Raw genomic sequence first — 21,273 nt, 5'->3', positions numbered from 1 at the left:
CAGGACTCCCACACACCCTCCTCCGAGAGGATACTGTGTTCTGTAGGGCCAGGCCCCAGACAGTCCCCCTCACCTGCCACTATAGAAATGTCTGCCTTTGACATCCCCACCTCGCACAGACCATTTATGGAGCCCCCAGCCCCAGGTACAACTGTAGAGAGTCTCTGAGGGACCTAAGAAGGAGCCATGCCCAGTTTTGCCTGGACCCTTGGCCAGGCTGACAGGAGTGGATGCTGGAGCTGGGCCCGCACTGGGTCGCATAGGAGCTCACTGGTGAGGAGGACAGGAGAGCACATCCTGGGGGAGCACCCAGCCACCTGCTGACCGGAGGCCTGTCCCGGAGCCCAGGAGGCTGCAGAGGCCTCTCCAGGGGGACACTGTGCATCTGGTACTTAAGCAGCCCTCCGCCTCCCTAGTCCTGGGGGCCCCTGGCACAGCTGTCTGGACCCTCCCTGTTCCCTGGGAAGCTCCTCCTGACAGCCCCGCCTCCAGTTCCAGGTGTGGTTATTGTCAGGGGGTGTCAGACTGTGGTGGATACAGCTACGGTTACCACAGTGGTGCCGCCCATAGCAGCAACCAGGCCAGGTAGACAGGCCCCTGCCGCGCAGCCCCAGGCCTCCAGCTCACCCGCCTCTCCCGAGGCTCTCAAGGCTGCTGTTGTCTGCCCTTTGCCCTCTGTGGGGAGGTTCCCTCAGTGGGACGTCTGTTCTCAGCATCCCAGGGCCTCATTCTTGCATGGAAGGTCAAGGGCTGGGCCTGCCAGGGGCACAGCACCCTCACACACTGCAGCTAAGATAGGGTGGGCAGCCTAGTGGGGGAAAGGACATACTGCTGGGGTATCTGTCACTGTGCCTAGTGGGGCACTGGCTCCCATACCACGCAGTCCTTGCCAAAATCCCCACTGCCTCCCCCGATAGGGGCTGGCCTGGTGTCCTGCTGTCCTAGGAGGCTGCTGACCTCCAGGATGGCTCCTGTCCCCAGTTCTAGGGCCAGAGCAGATCCCAGGCAGGCTGCAGGATGGGAGGCCAGCCCCTCCTTGCCAGGGTTCACTGCTGGTGACCAGGACAGGAAATGGCATGAACAAAGGGATGACCAGGCCATCCCCCAACACAGTCTGCACCCCCTGCTCTGCACCCTGCACCCCCCAAGCCAGTCCACCACGACCAGGGCCCCACATCAGAGTCACTGCCTGGCGCTGCCCTGGGGAGGATCCCTCGGCCCCCACCCTGTCTAGAGGACTGGGGAGGACAGGACACAGGCCCTCTCCTTACTGTTCTCCCATCTGGCTCCTGCCGGGAGCCAGTGTGTGGACAGAAAGAACACCTGCCTGATTCGCCCCCAGGAACCCAGAACTTCTCTCCAGGGACCCCAGCCCGAGCATCCCCTTCCCCAGGACACAGCCCTGCCCCTTCTCCCCTCTGCTCTCCTCTCATCACCCCATGGGTATCAGGAATCCCCAGGAAGCCATCAGAAAGGGCTGAGGGAAGAAGCAGGGCTGCTGTACCACCGGGCGGGAGGCTCCGTCTTCGTGAACCCAGGGAAGTGCCAGCCTCCTAGAGGGTATGGTTCACCCTGCGGAGGGCTCCCACAGTGGCAGGCTGCGGGGATGGACCAGGGATGGTGTGGGAAAGGGCTTAGGGCCCCACGGAGTGCTCCTCTGTCCTCACTGAGCCTCCCCTTTTACCCACTTCCTCTTCCACCTGCCCACCTCCTCTCCACCCTGGCCGCAGGTTGTCCATACATCGTAACTCCCACCTACACCAGAGCCAGCAGAACCAGTGCAGACAGAGGCTGGGGTGCAGGAGGGCTGAACAGGCCAGCTTGCGGGAGGGAGGGATGGAAGGAGGGGAGGTGAGTGAAGAGGCTCCCCTCCCCTGGGTCCAGGATCCTCCTCTCGGATCCCCAGATCCAGCCCCCTCCAGGCTCTGGGAGGACAAGCAGGATGGGAGATTCTCTGCGGGACCCTCTCACAGTGGAATACCCCCACAGCGGCTCAGGCCAGACCCAAAAGCCCCTCAGTGAGCTCTGCACTGCCGTGCCGGGCCTGGAGGCAGGCCCTCCCAAAGAGAACGAACCCAGCACCCCTATGACGTCCTGCCAGGGGGAGCTCAGAGCCACGAAGGGGCAGGATATGGGGCCCCTGATACAGGCACAGACCTCCGCTCCATCCAGGACCTCCGGTCCCACCCTGGGAGGAACCCCTGTCTCTGGCCCCTGCAGGCTGGGAGGCAGTTGGCCTCTGCCTCGGACCCCCACTCCAGACACCAGACAGAGGGGCAGGCCCCCCAGAACCAGGGTTGAGGGACGCTCCGTCAAGGCCAGACAAGACCAAGTGGCACTGAGCCCAGCAAGGGAAGGCCTCCAAACAGACCAGGAGGTTTCCGAAGGTGTCTGTGTCACAGTGGGGTATAGCGGTGGCTGGTCCCACAGTGACACTTGCTGGGCCAGAAACCCCGTCCCTAGTCAGCGGAAGGCAGAGAGAGCAGGGAGGACATGTTCAGGGTCTGAGGCCGCACCTGACACCCAGGCCAGCAGACGTCTCCCCTCCGGGGCACCCTCCACTGTCCTGCGTTCCTGCAAGAACAGGTGCAGCCTGAGGGAGCCCAGGGCCAGGAGATGGGTCCCTTTACCCCAAGGAGGAGCCAGGCAGGACCTGAGCACCCTCCTCGTTGAGACTGACCTGCCTGGAGGGGCCTGGGCCCAGCCCACACACTGGGGCAGAATGTGTGCAGGCCCTGGTCTCTGTGGGTGTTCTGCGAGCTGGGGCTCCCAGTGCTCACCCCACACCTAAAATGAGCCCCTGAAGGAGACCCCACCCAGCAGCCCAGCCCCCACCCAGGAGGCCCCAGAGCTCAGGGCAGCTCCTCGGATTCTCAACAGCCCTGAGTCACAGTAGGAACACCTGGAACGACCCCTGTGAGAAAAGCTGCGTCCAAAACTGTCTCCTGGCCGCTGCCGGAGGCCCAGCCAGAGAGGGGAGCAGCTGCCCGAACCCATGTCCTGCCGGCTCCCATGACCCCCAGCACCCGGAGCCCCACGGTGTCCCCGCTGGATGGGAGGACAAGGGCCGGGGCTCTGGCGGGTCCGGGCAGGGGCTTGATCCCATCCTTCTGCCCTGGCCCAGGGCCCGTGGCTGGAGCTGACCCTTCTGACAAACATCCTCAGAGAGTCAGAGATCAGCAGTGCCTCCCAACATCAACCCCAGGCAGAACAGGCACAAACCCACATCCAGAGCCGACTCCAGGAGCAGAGACGCCCCAATACCCTGGGGGACCCGACCCTGATGACTCCCCACTGGAATCCGCCCCAGAGTCCACCAGGACCAAAGGCCCTGCCCCATCTCTGTTCCTCACTTAGGGCCTCCTGCAGGGCGAGCGCTTGGGAGCAGACTCAGGCTTAGGGGACACCACTGTGGGCCCCGACTTTGACAAGGCCACAGACCCTTCCTTCCTTTCCTGAGGCAGCACAGACTTTGGGGTCTGGCCAGGGAAGAACTACTGGCTGGTGGCCAAGCACAGAACCCCCAGGCTGAAGTGGCCCCAGGAAGGCCCCCAGGAGGTGGTCCACGCCTGTTCCTCCCAACTGGATCCCAGGTCCTCCCCAAGATAGGGGTGCCGTCCACGGCACGTCCTCCATGGAGTCCCCTTCAGACTCCTCCCCGGACCCCACTGGGCCTCAGTCCCGGCTCTGGGAATGCAGCCACCTCAGGCACCCCAGGCAGGCCAGGCCCAGCCATCCTGCAGCGCCCAAGCACACACCGTGGAGCAGAGCAGGGTGCGTCTTCGAGGGGCTGAGCTCCCCACCTCCCACCCCCCATCTGCACACAGCCACGTACCACTGCTCAGCCCCTCTGCAGGAGGCTCAAGCCCCCATGGGGTATGGACTTAGGGTCTCACTCACGCACCTCCCATCCTGGGAGAAGAGGCCTCATGCCCAGATCCCTGCAGCGCTAGACACAGCTAGAGGCAGTGGCCCTAGGGCTACCCTGACCTGGCCCCTAAGGCTGCTGCAGCCCAGACAGCACTGCCATTCCTGGGAAGCCTGGGCTCCACCAGACCACAAGTCAGGGCACTGCCCACAAGAGCCACCCACACCCAGCTCACAGGAGGAAGATAAGCTCCAGACCCCGAGGGCCAGGACCTGGCTTCCTGCCACTGCTTGTAGCCGAGACCTCCGTGCCTCCCCTGACCACTTACACACAGCTCAGCGAGCTGTTCCCACACAGTCCAACCCCAAACCGGGACCACTTGGCTCTCAGGTCACTGCCATCTCCTTTTCCATTCGCTCCCAGTGCCTCTGTGCTCCCTCCCTCTTCCCTCCTTCAGGGAAACACCCGGTGCAGCCCCTCCCTGCAGCCCACACCCTGGGGAGACCCGACCCTGTCTCGGCCCTTCCAACCCTGCTGCTCTTACTGCCTACCCAGACAACCCTGTGGCCCGGTGCCTGCAGTCCCCACCCTGGTCTCCACCCAGACCCCTGTCCCTCACTCCAGACACTCTCCCAGGCCAACCCTGCACCTGCAGGCCCTCCCCTCTTCTGCTGCCAGAGCCTCAGTTTCTCCTGCCTGTGCCCACCCCTGCCCCCACCTGCCCACAAAGTGATCTCTTTGTCTTCTGGGGCCCCTGAGTCATGGCACTGACTCTGCATTCCCACCCACACACTGCCCATGCCCTCACCTTCCTCCTGGCCACTCCAGCCCCAATCCCCTCTCAGGGCCGGCCCTGGTACTTCCAAGACAAAGTCTCGCCCAAGTCTTTGCCATGCAGGCCTGGGCCCTTGCCCTCACTGCCCGGTTACAGGGCAACCTCCTGTGCACAGAAGCAGGGAGCTCAGACTTTCCACAGGCAGAAGGCACTGAAAGAAATCGGCCTCCAGCGCCTTGACGCACATCCGCCTGTGTCTGTCACCGCCCGCACCTGCAGGGAGGCTCGGCTCTCCCTTCAAAGACGAGGGATCCAGGCAGCAACATCACGGGAGAATGCAGGGCTCCCAGACATCCCGGCCCTCTCACAGGCCTCTCCTGGGAAGAGACCCGCAGCCACCACGGAACAGTCACAGAGGCCGCTGGATAGTAACAGAGTCAGTGACCGACCTGGAGGGCAGGGGAGCTGTGAGCCGGAGCCTACACCATAGGGGCAGAGACCAGCTGCTAACATCCTGAGCCCCCCACTGGCGGACGAACCACACCTTGTGGAAACAGAACAGACCCACAGTCCCACCTGGAACAGGGCAGACTCTGCCGAGTCCCCAGAACCAGCCCTGAGAAACACCAGGCAACACCATCAGAGGGGGCTCCCGAGAAAGAGAGGAGGGGAGGTCTCCTCCACCAGCAAGCGCTTCCCTTGACCAAAAACAGGGTCCACGCAACTCCCCCAGGACAAAGGAGGAGCCCCCTGTACAGCGCTGGGCTCAGAGTCCTCCCCAAGGCACCCTGAGTTTCAGACAAAAACCCCCTGGGAGGCACAGTCTCAGCAGGAGAGCCGGGCCAGAAAGAGGGGACTCGGTGACACCCGCGGGGACAGGAGGATTTTGTGGCGGCTCGTGTCACTGTGAGGATATTGTAGTGGTGGTGTCTGCTATGCCCACAGTGACACAGCCCCAGTCCCAAAGCCCTACTCAAACGCACCCACTCTGGGACTTAGGGGCTGGGGCAGCGTCTGGGAAATAGGGCCTAGGGGTGTCCATCAATGTAAAAAATGCCCCAGACTCCCCGCCAAGACATCACCCCACCAGCTGGCGAGCAGAGTAAACAGAAAATGAGAGACAGCTGGGGAAGCTGGCACAGGCCTCAAGGAAAGAGCTTTGGCAGGTGTGCAAGAGGGGATGCAGGCAGAGCCTGAGCAGGGCCTTTTGCTGTTTCTGCTTTCCCGTGCAGAGAGTTCCATAAACTGGAGTTTGGGATGAATGGCTGGGAGTGAGCCCAGGAGGACAGTCTGTGGGAAGGGCAGAGGGAAGGAGGAGCAGCCGCTATCCTACACTGTCATCTTTTGAAAGTTTGCCCTGTGCCCACACTGCTGCATCATGGGATGCTTAACAGCTGGTGTAGACACAGCTAAAGAGAGAATCAGTGGGATGGATTTGCAGCACAGACCTGAATAAATTCTCCTGAATGTGGAGCAGCACAGAAGCAAGCACACAGAAAGTTCCTGATGCCAGGGCAAAGTTCAGTGGGCACCTTCAGGCATTGCTGCTGGGCACACACACTCTGAAAAGCACTGACAGGAACTCCCCGTGACAAAGCAGAACCCTGCAGGCAATGCCAGCCCTAGAGCCCTCCCTGAGAGCCTCATGGGCAAAGATGTGCAGAAAAACTGACTGTCATAGCCCCAAACTGAGAACGAAGCAAACGTCCACCTGAAGGAGAACAGGCAAATAAACAATGGCAGGTTCGTGCAACGCAAACCCAGACAGCCACGAGGACAACAGTACAGGGTTGCAGGCAACTCTGCAGTTGAGTTCACGATAAAGCTGAGTAACTGGGGTAACAAAAGAAAGTCCAAAAAAATAATTTCAATGTGATTTCTTCTAAATAAAATTTACATCCGGCAAAATGAACTATCTTCTTAAGGGATAAACTTTCCACTAGAAAAACTACAAGGAAAATCAAGAAAATGATGATCACATAAACACAGTTGTGGTTACTTCCACTGGGGAAGGAAGAGGGTATGAACTGAGACGCACAGGGTTGGCAAGTCTCCTAACAAGAATAGAACAAATACATGACAGAACCTTGAAAACAGCAGTTAAACTTCTAAATCACAAGAAGAGGAAAATGCACACAGCTGTGTTTAGAAAATTCTCACTCCGGCACTGTTCACAATAGCAAAGACATTAACCCAGGTTGGAGAAACAAGCAATGACACAGGCAATTCCACAATGATACAGACATATATTTAGTATATGAGACACCGATGATGTATCCCCCAAAGAAACGACTTTAAAGACAAAAAGGCCTGATGTGTGGTAGAACTCATCTCCCTGGGCATCCACGACAGGCTGCGGGCTCTCTGCTCAGCAGGGCATGCTGGTACCTGCTGGCAGCTCCTGTGGCCTGATGTGGAGCAAGGATGTATACCCCCGAGGATGGCACACTCAGTGATTTCCAGAGAGGAGCAACTCAGCCACACTCCCCGGCCAGAGCCCGAGAGGGACGCCTATGCACAGCCCAGCTCCTCCACAGCCAGCACTTCCTGTGCAGGGGCTGCCACCTTGCAGGCACAGCGCGGGGGCTGGGAGGAGGGGCAGGGACACCAGGCAGGGTCAGCACCCAGAGAAAACTGCAGAAGCCTCACACATCCACCTCAGCCTCCCCTGACCTGGACCTCACCTGGCCTGGGCCTCACCTGGACTTGGGCCTCACCTGCACCTGCTCCAGGTCTTGCTGGAACCTGAGTAGCACCCAGGCTGCAGGGGCTCATCCAGGATTAAGGAATGACTCTGGAACTCTCCCAGATCTCACCTTTCGGGGTGGAGGCACCGAGCTCCTTGGGAAACATAAAAAGCCCCAGAACGATGCCTACATAATTCGGGGGCAATTTATGAACCCAGAAGGACATGGCCATGTGGTGGGTAGGGACAGTAGGGACAGATGCCAGCCTGAGGTGGAGCCTCAGGACACAAGTGGGCACGGACAGTGCCATCTAAGCGAGGGGCAGACCCGAGTGTCCCCACAGCACACCTGAGAGGGCTGGGCCCACAGCTTCCCCTTGGATCCCTGCTGCCTCCTTAGGTCAACCCTGGACATTCTGGGTTTCCTCAGGCCTGGGTAGGTTTGGAGTGAGGTCTGTGTCACTGTGGTATTACGATTACGATATTAGTAGTCAATATTAAACCCACAGTGTCACAGAGTCCATCGAAAACTCATCCCTAGGAGCCTCCCGCCAGAGCCCTCCCGGGGGACCGCCGCATGCCATGTTAGGATTTTGATCAAGGACACAGCACCATGGGTGTGGTGGCCACCACAGCAGTGCAGCCCATGACCCAGACACACAGGGTGGCAGGCACGATGGACAGGCCCAGGAGTGACCATGCTGGGCTCCAGCCCGCCAGCCCCAGAGACCATGAAACAGATGGCCAAGGTCACCCCACAGGTCAGCCAGACCTTGCTCCAAGGAGTCCACACCACTGCTGCCCTCCAACCCCAGTCCAGATGGGGACAGGGCCGGCCCTACAGCACTATCTGCTGCTGTCCGGCTGGTGGTCCTGGAAGCCTCGCCCTCAAAACTGGGCCACATGTGTGGACCCTGTGAGCCCCCCATGTCTGAGTAGGGGCATCAGGAGGGTGGGGCTGGCCCTGTGCACTGTCCTTGCCCCTGTGGTCACTGCCCTGCCCGGCCCTGATGCCTGAGCCTCTCCTGGGTCATTTCCAACACAGAAGACATTCCCGGGGACAGCCAGAGCTGGGCGTCACTCATCCTGCCCGGCCATCCTGAGTCCTGCTGCTTTCCAGACCTCACCAGGGAGGCCAACAGAGGATTCACCTCCCACAGTCAGAGACAAAGAACCTTCCAGAAATCCCTGTCTCTCTCCTCAGTGGTCACCCTCTTCCAGGACAGTCCTCAGTGGCATCACAGCAGGAACCCACATCTGGATCGGGACGGCCCCCAGAACACAAGATGGCCCATGGGGACAACCCCACAGCCCAGCCCTTCCCAGACCCCTAAAAGACATCCCACCCCTGCACCTGCCCCAGGGCTCAAACTCCAGGAGGCCTGACTCCTGCACACCCTCCTGCCAGGCATCACCTCAGCCCCTCCTGGAGGGAACAGGAGCCCGGGAGGTGAGTCAGATCCACCTGCCCTCAATGGCAAGTGGGGAAGATTCAGAAAGGCCTGAGATCCCCAGGACACAGAACCACTGTCAATGGGGGCCCCAGATGACTGGAAGAAGGCCTGGGTGGGAAAGGCCTGTGGCCACACTCAGGGGCTTTTTGTGAAGGGCCCTCCTACTGTGTGAATACAGTAACTACCACAGTGATGAACCCAGTTGCAAAAACTAACCTGACACCCAGGATTTATGCATATTCCTCGGCTCGGAGTTCTCCAGGACCACAAGAGCCAGGCCCGAGGGCTTGTGCCCAGACCCTTGGCCTCCAGGGACACCTTGGCCATCTCAGCCCATGGGCTGGTGCCCCACACACCCTGTGCCTCCAAACAGGGCCTTCAGAGGGCTCTGAGGTGACCTCACTGATGACCACAGGTGCCCTGGTCCCTTCCCTGTCAGCTGCACCAGACCCTGTCCCGACAGATGCCCCAGTTCCAAAAGCCAATTCCTGGGGCCTGGAATCCCTGTAGAAATGAGCGTTGTTCCAGCACCTCCTGCCAATTGTCTGGATTCCCATCCTGGTTGGAATCAACAGGGCAGCGTCCCCCAGGCTCCCAACAGGCAGGACTCCCACACACCCTCCTCCGAGAGGCCACTGTGCTCCGCAAGGCCAGGCCCCAGACAGTCCCCCTCACCTGCCCACGTAGAAACTCCTGCCTTTGATGTCCCCACCTGACAAACACCACTTATGGAGCCCCCAGCTCCAGGTACAACCATAGAGTCTCCGAGGGACCTAAGAAGGAGCCCATATCCAGTTCTGCCTGGACCCTCGGCCAGGCTGACAGGAGTGGACGCTGGAGCTGGGCCCGCACTGGGTTGCATAGGAGCTCACTGGTGAGGAGCACAGGAGAGCACATGCCGGGGGAGCACCCAGCCACCTGCTGACCAGAGACCTGTTCCAGAGCCCAGGAGGCTGCAGAGGCCTCTCCAGGGGGACACTGTGCACATCTGGTACCTGAGCAGCCCCCCCACCTCCCCAGCACTGGGGGCTCCTGGCACAGCTGTCTGGACCCTCCCCATTTCCTGGGAAGCTCCTCCTGACAGCCCCGCCTCCAGTTCCAGGTGTGGTTATTGTCAGGGGGTGTCAGGCTGTGGCGGATACAGTGGGTAGTTACCACAGTGGTGCCACCATAGCAGCAACCAGGCCAACTAGACAGGCCCCTGCCGCGCAGCCCCAGGCCTCTAGCTCACCTGCTTCTCCTGGGGCTCTCAAGGCTGCCGCTCTCTGCCCTCTGGCCCTCTGTGGGGAGGTTCCCTCAGTGGGAGGTCTGTGCTCCAGGGCAGGGATGACTGAGATAGAAACCAAAGGCTGGCAGGGAAAGGCAGCTTCCAGCCCTGAGAGGTGCAGGCAGCACCATGGAGCCAGAGCCACAGAGCCCCCAGTGTGGGCATGTGAGGGTGCTGTGCCCCTGGCAGGCCCAGCCCTGATGGGGAAACCCGCCCGTCCCACAGCCCAAGTCCGCAGGGATAGCAGGCACAGAAGCTGCCAGGCTGTGCTCTATGATCCTCATCCCTCCAGCAGCATCCCCTCCACAGTGGGGAAACTGAGGCTTGGAGCACCACCCAACCCCCTGGAAACAAGACGGGGAGCCCAGGCAGTGGGCCCAGAGCACTGTGTGTATCCTGGCACCAGCTGCAGGACCACCCAGAGACGTCCATCACTGAGTGGCCAGCCTGCAGGAGGACCCAACCCCACCCAGGCTGCTCGATTAAGCCCTATCCCCCTGCCCTGGGGACCTCTCCCAGCACCACCAACAGCTCAGCTTCCCAGGGCCTCATCCCTGCAAGGAAGGCCAAAGGCTGGGCCTGCCAGGGGCACAGTACCCTCCCTTGTCCCGGCTAAGACAGGGTGGGCAGACGGCTGTGGACAGGACATACTGTTGGGGCATCGGGCTTTGTGACTACCGGGTAGGGGCTCTCAACGCAGACCCTGCCAAAATCCCCACTGCTTCCCCTGATAGGGGCTGGCCTGGTCTCCTGCTGTCCTAGGAGGCTGCTGACCTCCAGGATGGCTCCCATCCCCAGTTTCAGTGCCAGAGCAGACCCCAGGCAGGCAGCAGGCTGGGAGGCCACCCCCATCCTTGCCGGGGTTCACTGCAGGTGACCAGGGCGGGAAATGGCAGGAACACAGGGATGACCGGCCCATCCCCCACCTGAGTCCACCCCCTCCTGCTCTGCACCGCCCCCACTCCCCAGGCCAGCCCACGAAGACCAACAACCCAACACCAGAGTCACTGCCTGGCGCTGCCACGGGAGGACCCCTTATCCCCTCCCTGTCTAGAGAACTGGGGAGACAGGACACAGGCCCTCCCCTTACGGGTCCCCCACCTGGCTCTGGACGGGACCCTCGGGGGGGAGTGGACAGAAAGGACGCCTGCTTGATTGGTGCCCAGGAGCCCAGAACTTCTCTCCAGGGACACCAGACCGATCGCCCCCTTCCCCAGGACCCAGCCCTGCCCCTCCTGCCCTCTGTTCTCCTCTCATCACCCCATGGGAATCTGGAATCCCCAGGAAGCCATCAGGAAGGGCTGAAGGAGGAAGCGGGGCCACCCGGCAGGAGGCTCCGTCTTCATGAACCCAGGGAAGTGCTAGCCTCCTAGAGGGTATGGTCCATCCTGCCAAGGGCTCCCACAGTGGCAGGCTGCGAGGAAAGAACAGGGATGGTGTGGGAGAGGGCTCAGGGCCCCACGGGTGCTCCACTGTCCTGGATGAGCCCACCCCTCTCACCCACAGACCCGCCCACCTCCTCTCCACCCGGGCACCATCCTGGTACACCAGAGCCGGCAGAGCCAGTGCAGACAGAGGCTGGGGTGCAGGGGGGCCGCCAGGGCAGCTTCGGGGAGGGAAGGATGGAGGGAGGGGAGGTCAGTGAAGAGGCCCCCCTCCCCTGAGTCCAGGATCCTCCTCTGGGAACCCCAGATCCCACCTCTCCAGGCTCTGGGAGGACAAGCAGGATGGGAGATTCTCTGCGGGACCCTCTCACAGTGGAATACCCCCACAGCGGCCCAGGCCAGACCCAAAAGCCCCTCAGTGAGCTCTCCGCTAGAGTCCTGGGACTGGGGGGCAGCCCCTCCCAGACAGGATGAACCCAGCACCCTGAGGAGGTCCTGCCACGGGGAGCTCAGAGCCATGGAGGAGCAGGATATGGGGCCCCGATACAGGCACAGACCTCAGCTCCATCCAGGACCGCCCGGCCCCTGCCCTGGGAGGAACACCTGTCTGCAGCCCCTGCAGGCAATTAGGCAGCTGGTCTCCGCCTCGGACGCCGATTCCAGACACCAGACGGGCAGGCACCCCAGAGCCAGTGTTGACGGATGCCCCTGTCCAGGCCAGCCAAGTCCAAGAGGCGCTGAGTCCAGCAAGGGAAGGCCTCCAAACAAACCAGGAGGTTTCTGAAGGTGTCTGTGTCACAGTGGGGTATAGCAGCAGCTACCACAATGACACTGGCCAGGACAGAAACCCCATCCCAAGTCAGCCGAAGGCAGAGAGAGCAGGCAAGACATGTTTAGGATATGAGGCCACACCTGACACCCAGGCCAGTAGATGTCTCCCCTCCAGGGCGCTCTGCCCTGTTCGATGTTCCTGAGAAAACAGGGGCAGCCTGAGGGGATCCAGGGCCAGGAGATGGGTCCCCTCTACCCCGAGGACGAGCCAGGCAGCAACCCTAGCCCTCTTCCCATTGAGGCTGACCTGTCCAGAGAGGCCTGGACCCACCCCACACACCCAGGCAGAATGTGTGCAGGCCTCAGGTTCTGTGGGTGTGCCACTAGCTGGGGCTCCCGGCGCTCACCCCACACCTAAGGTGAGCCACAGCCTCCAGAGCCCCCACAGGAGACCCCGCCCAGCAGCCCAGCCCCCACCCAGGAGGCCCCAGAGCTCAGGGCACCTGGGGGGGATTCTGAACAGCCCCGAGTCACAGTGGGTATAGTGGGAACTACAACCACTGTGAGAAAAGCTGCGTCCAAAACTGTCTCCCGGCCGCTGCTGGAGGCCCAACCAGAGGGGGAGCAGCCGCCTGAACCTACGACCTTCCCAGCCCTCGTGACCCCCAGCACCGGGAGCCCCACGGTGTCCCCACTGGATGGTGAGGATGGGGGCCGGGGGCCATCTGCACCTCCCAACATCACCCCTAGGCAGCACAGGCACAAACCCAAATCCAGAGCTGACACCTGAACACACACACCCCAACACCCTGGAGGACCCCGGCCCTGGTGACTTCCCACTGGAATCCAACCCCATGTCCATCTGGATCAAAGAGCCCACCCCTGTCTCTGTCGCTCACTCAGGGCCTCCTGAGGGGCGAGCGCTTTGGAGCCGACTCAGGGCCTGCTGAGGGGCGAGCGCTTTGGGGAGGACTCAGTGCCTGCTGAGGGGCGAGCGCTTTGGCGCTGACTCAGGGCCTGCTGAGGAGCGAGCGCTTTGGAGCGACTCAGGTTTAGGGGGCACCACTGTGGGGCCCAACTTCGACCAGGCCACAGATTTTTCTTTCCTGCCCTGGGGCAGCACAGACTTTGGAGTCTGGGCAGGGAGGACCTTCTGGCAAGTCACCAGGCACAGAGCCCCGGACTGAGGTGGCCTCAGGAAGACCCCCAGGAGGGGTTTGTGCCCTCTTCTCTCATGTGGACCCCACGCCCCTCAAGATAGCGGCGTCATGCAGGCAGGTCCTCCATGCAGCCACCACCAGGCACCTCCCTGGCGCCGGTCCCACTGCGCCTTCATCGCGGTTCTGGGGATGCAGCCACGTTGGCCACACCAGGCACCCCGTGCCCAGCCACCCTGCAGTGCCCAAGCCCTTGGCAGGATTCCCAGAGGCTGGAGCCCACCCCTCCCCATCCCCCCACATCTATACACAAACACCCACCCCCTGCCCAGTCGCCCTCCAGGAGGGTTGGAGCCGCCCATAGGGTGGGGGCTCCAGGTCTCACTCACTTGCTTCCCTTCCTGGGCAAAGGCGCCTCGTGCCCCGGTCCCCCCTGCCAGCGCTGGTCACAGGTGTGGGTACTGGGCCCCAGGGCTCCTCCAGCCCCAGCTGCCCTGCTGCCCCTGGGAGACCTGGACTCCACCAGACCACCAGACCAAGGCACAGCCCCAGGGAGCCGCCCACCGCCAGCTCACAGGAAGAAGATAAGCTCCAGACCCCCAGGGCTGGGAGCTGCCTTCCTGCCACCCCTTCCTGCCCCAGACCTCCATGCCCTCCCCCATCCACTTACACACGGGCCAGGGACTGTTTCCACACAGTCCAACCCCAAACCAGGACCGCCTGGCTCTCGGGTCGCTGCCATTTCCCTCTCCATTTGCTCCCAGCACCCCTGTGTTCCCTCCCTCCTCCCTCCTTCTTTTCTTCCTGCATTGGGTTCATACCCCGGAGTGCCGGATGCAGGTCAGCCCTGAGCTGGGGGCCACCTCCTCACGGAAGGCAGCCTCAGGGTGCCTGGGGGCAGGCAGGGTGGGGGTGAGCTTCCAGCTCCAGCCACTCCACTAGCCAGGACCAAGGAAGTAAGAGGCAGCCAGAAATTCAGACTATTCCGTAACAAATGGATGTTATTAAAGTTACCAGACTTCAGTGTAAATAACATGAGCCCCTGGGCAACAATCCCTTATGAAGGGAAAGTCAGTGTCACCTCAGATTTCTCAAAAAATGCAAAAATTTATCAATGCCTGTAAAAGTCTGTTGGAAAGAAAATATGATTCAAATGTTATGCCAACGAAGCTGGCATATTTTCCACACGGACACACTCGGGGAATGTGGCCCCTTGAGTGCTTCTCTCACTGCGTAAATCTTACATGGTGTTTAAGCACATTCATAAATGTGTATGTCTATTTTTATGTGTAAGATGGTTCATTTTTATTTTATTTATTCAATATGTACAATAAAGAACATTGACAAATAGGCCGGACACGGTGGCTCCCACCTGTAATCCCAGCACTTTGGGAGGCCGAGGCGGGCAGATCACCTGAGGTCAGGAGTTTGAGACCAGCCTGGCCAACATGATGAAACTCCATCTCTACTAAAAATACAAAGATTAGCCAGGCGTGGTGGTGCATGCCTGTAATCCCAGCTACTCAGGAGGCTGAGATAGGAGAATCGCTTGAACCCAGGAGGCGGAGGTTACAGTGAGCCAAGATCACACCACTGCACTCCAGCCTGGCGACAGAGCAAGATTCCATCAAAAAAAAAAAAGACAAAGAAATTTATTTTTGGATAAAGACAAATTTCATCACGCGGAGACAAAGATGCAAAGCTCCAGACAGGAAGGCAAGGCCAGCACAGTGAAGCCCGGCGTGGGCGCTGGGCGGCCAGGCACATGGCAGGAGTGCCAGCATCTCTCAGTGCCCACCATGGCCACTCCGGCCTCAGCGTTCTCACGAGGCTGGCTGTGCAAGGCAAAGAGTGTGTTACAAGCTCTAGGGCAACCACTGGAAGTGAGGCGGAAGAGCAGAGCCCAGAGGCCCGTGGAGCTGATGAAAACAAAGCTAAAGAAAGTGCTGCCTCCCGACATGGTAGGAAAAGAGAGAGAGCAGACTGCAAAGGGAGCTTGCTGAGGGGACTCTTTACAATGCTGTACACTCAGCTCAGGGGATCTGGGAGGCTAGGGCCCTGCACAATGCAGTCTCCCCAGCCTGCTGACCAAGGTTTGCCGCAGGGAGCTCAGCGGTGGCTGAGGCGTGGTCCCTGGAGCCATCCCTCAAGGGAATGAGGCAAACAGAGTGGGCCAAGGCCCAGGTCAGCCGCAAGGCTGCCCAGGACTTGGAGTCCTTACACCAGCAGCCACTAATGCAGCTGGCCCAGAGAGAGGCGCCGAGCAGGTTGCCTCCAGGGGACAAAACAGGTTGGAGAGGGTGAGGCAGTGGATGGAGTCACAACAACCCCCGGCACGGGCGAAAAGTGCGTTCATGCACCGCTGACCCTTCCTCCCTCACAAAACTGTTTCCCCCTGCCTTCCCCATGGTTGCGAAAAAGCAAAATGTAGATGGTTTTTCTTTTTTTAATTAATGTTTGAATTGACAAATGAAGCCGTATCTATTTATTGTGTACAACATAATGTTTTAAAATATGTACACACCATGGGACGGCAACATCGAGCTAATTAACATGCATTACTTCACAAACTTGTCATCTTTTGTGGCAAGAATGCTTAAAATCCACTCCCTTAGTATTTTTTAAGAATGCAGTACATTGTTATCAACCGTGGTCACTGTGATGCACAGCCAAGCTCCCAAACTCACCCTCCTGCCAGCTGAGGCTGTGCATCCTTTCACCAGCATCCCCCACCCCAGCCCCTGGCCCTGGTAACTACCACTCTATCCTCTACTTGTATGAGTTCAGCTTTTTAAGATTCCACAGATGAATGAGATCATACAGCATTTGCTTTCTAAGCCTGGCTTATTTTAGTTAACACACTGTCCTCCAGATTCATCCATGTGGTTGCAAGAGACAGGGTTTCATTCTTTTTCAAGTCTAAACAGTATTCCACTGTGTAAACGAACCTCATTTTCTTTATCCATGCATCAACTGATGGACATTTAGGCTGACTCCATTTCGTAGCTGTTGTGGATGGTGCTGCAATAAACATGGGGGTGTGGATGTCTCTTCAACATACTGACTTCATGTCCTTTGGCTAAATACCCAGCAGTGGGATCGCTAGAACACAATGTACAGGTTTTTTTTTTTTTTAATGGGAACTTTTATGTTTTAGTGAAACTAGGAAAAGAGATAAAACCCACAGAATCCAAAATATATATGAAGATGCCAAAACCAGCTGACATTTGACAGAGGTCACATGGGAGGAAGTGAATACACGACAACGGTACGAGGGCCCAGAGGCAGCTAAAATACACTTTCTAAACATGAGGACCTCTTCTGAGCGTGCAGAAGCTTTATCCTGCACATACAATGACCAGCACAAGAGCCAGAATAAAGAGAGTTGCCAGCGGACACCCGGTGTCCATGTGTCCAGGTGAATTTAAGATGCAGACGGCGCTGGGGCAGCCAGTCACACCCTAAGTCGCTTTTGCTGCATGCATTTGTCTTTGCCAAAGCAGAAAACGAGAAACCCTTTGGGCCGCAGAGCTTCACAGGCTCCTCTTCTCCCACCTCCACAGAAACACCTACAAACAGCAGGCCCGGCACAGCTTAATTCATGAAAATGAGTAATAAACTTGAACTGGAACAGTATCGACGTTTTATAAACAGCAACAGAGTGTATAAAAAATATTCACCAGAGGAATATTTCCAAACAATGAGATGAGAATTTCAGCCAAGTAATTCTCCTTGGATAGAAAATAATGAAGGGATTGAATTTATGAATGAAAATCATGAGGCTCAAATACAAGAGAAGAGAATCAAAAATGAACAGAAGGAGATAAAGTAGGGTCTGGTCGAAGTTACAAAATAAATTTTTTAAAAAAACCTTCATTGGGCTGGGCACAGTGGCTCACACCTGTAATCCCAGAACTTTGGGAGGCCAAGGAGGGCGAATCATGAGGTCAGGAGATCAAGACCATCCTGGCTAACACGGTGAAACCCCATCTTTACTAAAAAGAGAAAAATTAGCTGGGCGTGGTGGCAAGCACCTGTAGTCCCAGCTACTCGGCAGGCTGAGGCAGGACAATCGCGTGAACCTGGGAGGCAGAGCTTGCAGCGAGCTGAGATGGCGCCATTGCACTCCAGTCTCGGCGACAGAGCAAGACTCCATCAAAAAAAAAAAAAACCTTCATCATGGCAAGTAGAAAGAGCAAGAGGAAAATAGACCCCATGGAAGACACAAATAGGACACAGGGAGAAAAATAAACGAGACGAAACACAGAGCAGAAATAAAATTGTACAAAACTAAAGACAAGTGATCTGAACTTGTCTGGGGCCTGGGGGACCTTGCCACCCTGAAGGGAAAGACACAGGCTTGGCTGTCCTTGCCACCTACTAATTGTAGAGCCCCACAGATTGGAACAAACATAGGTAGTAGCCAGGGAGTAGTTACAGTAGGCCTTGAGCAAGACCCAGTGTTGTGCTGACTTCAGGTCTGACCCAGCACAGTCATAGTGGTGGTGTCCATAGTGGTGGTGGGGGTGCTTGTGTCACTCCACCCCCAAATCCAGGAGGCTCAGAACAGAGAGAGAGAGAGAGACTCCACTTGTTTGGAAGAAAGTAAGGGACGAGAACAAGTCTCTGCCTGGTAATCCAGAGAATTATTCTAGATCTTGGCCAAGATGATCAAAGCAGTACCTCTATGAGTCTGCAAGAACCATAATGTTTCTGGGCTTGGAGTCCCCCTAAAGCAGATATAGCTAAGATGACAACACCCAAGTCCTTTTGAATATCTGGGAAGCCTTCCCAAGGACAGGAGAAAACAAACAACCACAGACTACAAAAACCTACAATAAATACCTCACTCTTCAATGCCCAGACACTGAAGAACATCTCCTAGCAGCAACACCATCCAGGAAAACATGGCCTCAACCAATGAACTACATAAGGCACCAGGGACCAGTCTTTGAGAAATAGAGATATGTTACCTTTCAGAGAATTCAAAGCAGCTGTGTTGAGGCAACTCGAAGTAATTCAAGATAGTACAGTGAAGGAATTCAGAATCCTATCAGATAAATTTAACAGAGATTGAGACAATTAAAAAGAATTAAGCAGAAATTATGGAGCTCAAAAATGCAATTGGCATACTGAAAAATGCATCAGAGTACTTTAATATCATCATATATCAAGGAGAAGAAAAATTAGTGAGCTTGAAAACAGGCTGTTTGAAAAAGCACAATAAAAGGAAACAAAAGAAAAAAGAATAAATAACAATGAAGCCTATCTACAGGACCTAGAAAATAGCCTCAAAAAGCCAAGTCTAAGAATTATTAGCCTTAAAGAGGAGGTAGAGAGAGAGAGATGGAGAGGTTACTCAAAGGGATAATAACAGAAAACTTCCCAAACCTAGAGAAAGATATCAATATCCAAATGCAAGAAGGATGCAGTACACCAAGCAGATCTAATGCAAAGACGACTACCTCAAGGCATTCAATACTGAAACTCCCACATGACAAGGATTTTTAAAAGATCCTAAAAGCAGCAAGAGAAAAGAAATGAATAAAATGCTATGGAGCTCCAATATGTCTGGCAGCAGACTTCTCAGTGAAGACCTTACAGGACAGGACAGAGTGGCATAATGGATTTAAAGTGCTGAAGGAAAAAACTTTTACCCTCAAATAGTATAGCTGGTGAAATTACCCTTCAAACGTGAAGGAGAAATAATTTGTTTCCAGACAAACAAATGTTGAGGGATTTCATGAACATCAGACCTTGTCTTACAAGAAATGCTAAAGTGAGTATTTCAATCGAAAGAAACAGATGTTAGTGAACAATAAGAAATCATCTGAAGGCATAAAACTCACTGGTAATATTAAATACATAGAAAAACACAGAACATTATAACACTGTAACTGTAGTGTGTAAACTCCTTTTTTTGTTAGTTTGTTTTTAGTTTTGAGATGGAGTTTCGCTCCAGCCCAGACTGGAGTGCAATGGCGCAATCTCGGCTCACCACAACTTCTGCCTCCTGGGTTCAAGCAATTCTCCTGCCTCAGCCTCCCAAGTAGCTGGGATTACAGGCATGTGCCACCATGTCCAGCTAATTTTGTATTTTAGTAGAGATAGGGTTTCACCATGTTGGTCAGGCTAGTCTTATCTTGAGTAGAAAAACGAAATGATGAAGCAATGAAAAATAGTAACCACAACTTTTCAAGACACAGTACAATAAGATTAAAATCATAACAAAAAGTTAAAAAGTGGAGGAATGAAGTTAAGGCATAAAGTCTTAATTAGTCTTCTTTTTACTTCTTTGTTTATGCAGTGTTAAGTTGTTATCAGCTTAAAATAATGGGTCATAAGATACTATTTGCAAGCCTCATGGTAACATCAAACCAAAAACAGTACAACAGATACACAAAAAACAAAAAGCAAGAAGCTAAATCATGTCATCAGAGAAAATGACCTTCACTAAAAGGAAGATGGAGAAAAGAAAGAAGAGAGAGAAGACCAAAAGCAATTAGCAAAATGGCAGGAGTAAGTCCTTACTTATCAATAATAACATTGAATGTAAATGGACTAAACTCTCCAATCAAAAGACATAGAGTGGCTGAATCAATTAAAGAAAAAACAAGACCTATTGATCTGTTGTCTACAAGAAACACACAGCATCTATAAAGACACATATCGACTGAAAACAAAGGGATGGAAGAAGATACTCCATGCCAATGGAAACCAAAGAAAGAGACACAGTAGCTACACTTACATCAGACAAAATAGATTTCAAGACAAAACTATAAGAAGAGACAAGGTCACTAATGATAAACAGGTCAATTCAGCAAGGGGCTATAACAATTGTAAATACATATGCACCCAATGCTGGAGCACCCAGATATATAAAGCAAGTATTTACTAGAGCTAAAGAGAGAAATAGACTCCAATGCAATAATAGCCAGAGATTTCAACATCCCACTTCCAACACTGAACAGATCCTCCAGATAGAAAATCAACAAACAAATACTGGACTTAATCTGCACTATCAACCAAATGGATCTAACAGATATTTACAGAACATTTAATCCAACAGCTGCAGAACACACATTCTTTTCCTCAGCACATAGATCATTCTCAAGGATAGACCATATGTTGGGTTACAAAACAAGTTTTAATCTTCTCTGACCACAATGGAATAAAACTAGAAATCAATAACAAGAGGAATTTTGGAAACTATATCAATATATGGAAATTAAACAATGAATGCTGAGTAGGTCAATGAAGAAATTAAGAAGGAAACTGAAAATTTTCTTGGAACAAATGATCATGGAAACACAAAATACCAAAACCTGTGGGATACAGCAAAACCAGTACTGAGAGGGAAGTTTACAGCTACAAATGCTTACATAAAAAAGAAGAGAAACTTCAAATAAAAAACATAACAATGCATCTTAAAGAACTAGAAAAGCAAGAAAATCAAACCCAAAATTTGTGGAAGAAAACAAATAGTAAAGGTCAGAGCAGACATAAGTAAAATTGAAATGAAGAAAACAATACAAAAGATTAATAAAACAAAAAGTTGTTTTCTTGAAATGTTAAATGAAATTGACAAACCTTTCGCCAGACTAAGAACAGACAGAAGGCACGCGAGTCAGGCAACCCCGGGCTTTCTCGCTGCCCTGCAATCCGCAGGTGCGGCAGGGTCGCCCCGACGCTCTCGTCTCTTTCCTCGCGCGCTCGCTCCCTCCCCATGCCCCCACTCCCCCCAGTCCCTGGCAGGTCCCTCCCCCAAGCCTGCTCCCGCGGCCGCCGCTGCTACCGGAGGCGCAGGAGCCTCGCGATAGTGTTTGCACAGGCAGCACGTGACGCCACCGCCGCCTGTAACCGATACAGGGGTTACCCGCCGCCTCAGCCGCCACCCACCGCCCGCCGCC

Source organism: Mandrillus leucophaeus, unplaced genomic scaffold (genome assembly GCF_000951045.1).
Source record: "Mandrillus leucophaeus isolate KB7577 unplaced genomic scaffold, Mleu.le_1.0 Scaffold1693, whole genome shotgun sequence".
Taxonomy (NCBI): Eukaryota; Metazoa; Chordata; class Mammalia; order Primates; family Cercopithecidae; genus Mandrillus; species Mandrillus leucophaeus.
This window is presented reverse-complemented; position numbering follows the sequence as displayed.